Genomic DNA, 6,000 nt, shown 5'->3' on the forward strand with positions numbered 1-6,000 from the left:
AATCAATCTTTAGGATGTTTTTAACATAAATCTTCAATAATGTTCCAACCGGAGAATTCCTTTGTCTTCAGAAATGCGATGGAACGCAGCTAACTCTCACATGAACGCACATGGTCAGCTCGTGGCACTCTGGGAGAGACCTTACTCAATCTCCTCTCATTCACCCCCACTTCACAGTAGAAGCATCAAACAAGGTTCTAAAGACTGTTGACATCTAGTGGAAGGGTTAGGAAGTGCAACATGACCCCATTTCCACTGTATCTTGGATAAGCAAAGAGTTGAAAACCTACAAACCTCAGATTTCCCACTTCCTGGTTGGATTTTTTCTCAGGTTTTTGCATGCCATTTGAGTTCTGTTATACTCACAGACATCATTCAAACAGTTTTAGAAACTTCAGAGTGTTTTCTATCCAAATCTACTAATAATATGCATATCCTAGGATCTGCGCCTGAGTAGCAGGCAGTTTACTCTGGGCACGCTTTTCATCTGGACGTGAAAATACTGCCCCCTACCTCAAATAAGTTTTAAGGTGTAGGCTACTAAAGCACAGTGCACAGCAGTGAATGATGATATCCCCTTAGATTCACCCTTCCTTCCCAGAGTACCATTAACACAGGGGACACTATACTAATTTTACATCATTATAAAGTACCAAAACAAAAGGTACACTTAGAAATAATAGCTATGAGTAATCGTCCCACAACTGATGGGCTTTGCACTCAAACAGTAATTCCTCCAAATATGATTCCCAGCTCCAGCCCCACTCAAAGCCCACCGATCATCTATCCTAGATGCCAGTCTGTTTCGGCTTTAGCCAAAATGTTTGGGTGCTATCAAACATGACAACAACAAGATGTCTAACACAGAGACTAGGCCAGGCTACCGAGCATCCACCTGCCATTTACAGCCAATCAGAGGGAGAGAGACAACTTAATCAACCGATCACCTCTATAATGTTCTGGTGAGCTAATGGTATGCATTGTTCTGATTGCAGAGAAAGGTGGCTAGAGAGGGAATTTAAAATTATATCATTGACAAAACACAAATAGTTGTCTCCCATTCAGATAAGGGACATATGAAATCACTTGTGTTCTAGTCAATGCTTCAGAAGATCTCCCAATGGAAAGGAGTTGTACATTAAATGCTTCCTGTGCCTCAGGTATTAGGCTAAACCCCTGACCTAGAAGCTAGTGTATATGCATCATCATTGTTGGCTAAACCCAGACCATATTTCAGTTGCCATGCAGTCATCATTTTTTGGAGATAATTGATTAACGAGGACGGCAAGCAGCCAATCAGAATGCTCGTCATCCGTTTCTACAAATGACCACTTGATCTTGCATCATACGTTCTCAAAACACATCACCTGCTGTTTTTAGTCACAGACAATTGAGCCATTAGGATTATTTGATCACCAATTTCAACCAATCTACAAGTGGAAAACATCCTGCTTTTTACATAGTTCCCGTATTACAACTACTTTATATGTAGTCCTTGAGCATGGAAAAAAGGAATAAAAGATTGTCATTGCCGGGGGTCTCTGAACTTCTCTTGAAATATGTTCTATTTATCAAGACTTGGTCTGTTACAGTCAATCAAGGACACACGTGGGAGGAATACTGAATGAGACAAAGAGACTGAGACCAAGAGACTCTGATGAAGCAGCAAGGTTGTGCTTGCCACCTTCTTAAACAGATATTCCCTGTGGTGTTGTTATAAACCAGAAGTGGAGAAGGCAGGAGATCTTTGTCCTCTACAGATAATGTCAAAATGGCGCTAAGCCTATAGCGTAGGTTTCTCTCCTCCCTGCTGTACAGTACAACGGAAATGTCTGTTCCTGGATTGAGATGGAACAGACCTGATGGACTGATTGGAATTAAATATTTTTTTAATGATTGCTGAGTGAGTAACTGAGTGAGTGAGTAACTGAGTGTGTGAGTGCACGTGAGTGTGTTACCAGGCATACTGTAGCCGCAGGATGTAGGGGTGCTGAGGGTGCTGAAGCACCCCCTGAAAAATAAGAATAAAAAATATATACACAGTACCAGTCAAAGGTTTGGACGCACCTACAGTTCTCATTCAAGGGTTTTTCTTTATTTTTTACAAATTTCTATATTGTAGAATAATAGTGAAGACATCAAAACTATGAAATAACACGTATGGAATCATATAGTAACCAAAAAGGTGTTAACACAGCGGAGTCTCATCGGCCACTCCACTTTCTCGGGAGCCCCGTTTATTCTCCACCCCCCCCCGGAGCGCTTCAATGGGGAGTCGAGCACCTGTCGGGCGTTTTGAGCTCAGTGTGCCCTCATGTTCGAGCTTCAGCCCTCATCCATCCCCTCGGATCGCTCCAAGATAGCATGTCTCATCACGCTGATGCCGGGGAGGACTCTCACCTGGGCTACTGCTGTATGGGAACAGCAGCCGGCCATATGCGTTAGTCTGGAGGGGTTTGTGGGAGAGATGAAGAAGGTTTTTACGCCCCGTTCTCCGGGAGAGAAGCTGCCCGGAAGCTAATCCAGCTTCGGCAGGACTCCTGCAGTGTGGCTGCCTATGCGGTGGATTTCCGCACGTTGGCAGCGGAGAGTGCTTGGAACCAGGAAGCACTGTTTGATATGTTCCTGCACGGCGTCTCGGAGGAGGTCAAGGATGAGCTTGCTGCTTGGGAGTTACCTACGGATCTCGAGTCCCTCCTTGCTTTGACCATCCGAATCGATGGGCGACTACGGGAACGATGGAGGGAAAGGAAATTTGACTCTGCTCGCACGTCCAGGGATTCCACCTTGCCATCGAATCCTCCCGGAAGTCCCCGATGATCCCGTTGCTGAGAGAAAATGAAGCTTCCAGACCTTCCCCAAGAGTTGCTGAGGACTTCCCGAGTCTACGTAACTAGGTAGAGTTGGGCTATCGCCAGCGGAATGGCAATACAGGATCTACACGAAGAGGTGTCTGTGTTGCGGGACTCTTGGTCATTTTGTGTCCTCTTTTCCTTTAACTTCTAATTGGTCCCAATCCCGAATCCGGGAGCACCCCCATCAGTAAAAAAGCTGACTAGCATAGCCTAGCATAGCGTCACAAGTAAATACTAGCATCTAAATATCATTAAATCACAAGTCCAAGACACCAGATGAAAGATACACATCTTGTGAATCCAGCCATCATTTCTGATTTTTAAAATGTTTTACAGGGAAGACACAATATGTAAATCTATTAGCTAACCACGATAGCAAAAGACACAACTTTTTTTTCCCACCATTTTTTTCCTGCATAGGTAGCTATCACAATTTCGACCAAATAAAGATATAAATAGCCACTAACCAAGAAACAACTTCATCAGATGACAGTCTGATAACATATTTATTGTATAGCATATGTTTTGTTAGAAAAATGTGCATATTTCAGGTATAAATCACAGTTCTACATTGCAGCTGCAATCTGAAATAGTGCCGAAGCAGCCAGAATAATTACAGAGACCAACGTCAAATACCTCAATACTCATCATAAAACTTTTCTGAAAAATACACAGCGTACAGCAAATGAAAGACCAACATCTTGTGAATCCAGCCAATATTTCAGATTTTTTAAGTGTTTTACAGCGAAAACACAATATAGCATTATATTAGCTTACCACAATAGCCAGAAACACAAGCCGTTTACCAGCAGCAAAGGTTAGCGATCCTAACAAACCAGCAAAAGATATATAATTTTTGACTAACCTTCATATACTTCATCAGATGACAGTCCTGTAACATCATATTACACAATGCATATAGGATTTGTTCGAAAATGTGCATATTTAGTGGCACAAATCGTGGTTATACAATGTGATTAGTAGCAACATTTCAGGCAATCTGGCCGGCGCCATCTTGGAGAGGCACCTAATCTAATCGATAACTAATCGTAAACTTGAATAAAAAATACAGGTTGGACAGCAAATGAAAGATGCATTAGTTCTTAATGCAACCGCTGTGTTAGATTTTTTAAATTAACGTTACTCGACATACAGCGTGCGTTACAGCGAGACCATGCCGAAATTAATGGCGGACTAATAATTTTACATTCTTCCACAGAAATACGAATTAACATCATAAATAGCTCTTACCTTTTGATGAGCTTCCATCAGAATCTTGGGCAAGTGGTCTTTTGTCCAGAACAATCGTCTTTTGGTTGAAAGATGTCCTCTACTCCTGTAGAATTAGCTGCTAACGCCAGCGATGTACCGGAGAGGTGCCCAACTCGCGATAACGCCTGACAAAGAAACTCCAGAAAATCGCAATAAACTGATATAAACTGCTATAAGTCGGTTTAAATTAACTACCTTATGAAGTTTTTAAGACAAAAAACAAATTAAATCAGAGCCGGAGATATAGAACTGCTAAACCGAAAGCTTTTCAGGACGCCATGCTGGTGTCCCTGCTGCGTCAGGCACCGCGTCGAAAAGGTCGGTCCTTCCGTTCCAAGAGGATTTATACTCCCCCAGATGGTGCTATCCACTCCATTCAAAGTCTCACCACTTACTGACATCTAGGGGAAGGCGTATGCAGTGCATGTAGCCCCATAGCTTACAAGGGAATTTATAAACCGACCCTGGAACAGAGACCTCGATTTCAGACTTCTCACTTCCTCACAGGAAAATTGCTCCAACTCGAGTTCTGTTTAACTCACAGATATAATTCAAACGGTTTTAGAAACTAGAGAGTGTTTTCTATCCAATAGTAATAATAATATGCATATTGTACGAGCAAGAATTGAGTACGAGGCAGTTTAATTTGGGAACGAAATTCCTACAAAGTGTAAACAGCACCCCCTATTGAGAAAAGGTTTTAAAGAGATCAGGCTCACTGGTAGGAGTGAGTACTCTGGTGGGCCATATGGAGAACTTTCCTGCTTCCCTTGCTCGCACCCCTGTTCATGCCATTCTGCTGGGGGGAGGCCAGTCTAAATCTCTCCGGGTCCTCATTGACTCTGGGACGAATTCAAGTGTTTTTGGACGCTATTCTGGCTTCCGAGCTTAACATCCCCACTCAGTCCCTTTTCACTTCTATAGATGTTAGAGCGCTGGATGGGCGCTCTATAGGCCAGGTCAATCATATTACCACTCTCATCAACCTACAGGTGTCAGGGAATCACAGCGAGACTATTTAATTCCTGCTATTCAAGTCTCCTCAGATTCCCGTGGTATTGGGATTCTCTTGACTTCAGCTACAGAATCCCCTCATCAACTGGTCTACTGGTGTCATCATGGGCTGGAGTCTGTTCTTCCACGCCCAGTGTCTGAAGTCAGCCCAACCTACCACGGGACGTCTTCCTGGGGGCTCGGAAGGTGCCCTAGACCTCTCCGCCATTCCCGTGGGGTACCAGGACCTTCGGGAGTTGTTCAACAAGGCCCGGGCCACTTCGATTCTACCGCACCGACCATATGACTGTGGGATTGATCTTCTCTTTAGCACCAATCCGCCCCGGGAACGACTGGACTCGTTGTCGGGACCGGAGACCAAGGCTATGGACAACTACATTGGGGACTCCCTAGCTGCAGGATTTATACATCCTTTGTACTCCCCCGCCGACGCAGGGTTCTTCTTTGTGGAGAAGAAGGACAAGACCCTGCACCCGTGCATCTACAACCGGGGACTCAATGACATAATGGTGAAGAACCGCTACCACTCATCTCCTCTGCCTTCGAGGCACTGCAGGGGGCCACCGTGTTTTCACAGCTGTATCTAAGGAACGCCTACCAACTGGTGCGGATACGGGAGGTGGATGAGTGGAAAACCGCCTTCAACATGGCCAGCGGCCACTACGAGTATTTGGTCATGACATTTGGCCTCACCAACGCCCCTGCTGTGTTACAGGCTCTGGTAAACAATGTTCTCCGCAACATGTTGAACCGATTCGTCTTCGCCAACATTGATGACATCCTCATCTTCTCCCGCTCCCCCCAAGAACATGTGTTCCACGTCCGACAGGATCATCAACGCCTTCTGGAGAACCAGCTT

This window comes from Salvelinus alpinus, chromosome 33 (assembly GCF_045679555.1).
Source record: "Salvelinus alpinus chromosome 33, SLU_Salpinus.1, whole genome shotgun sequence".
Lineage (NCBI taxonomy): Eukaryota > Metazoa > Chordata > Actinopteri > Salmoniformes > Salmonidae > Salvelinus > Salvelinus alpinus.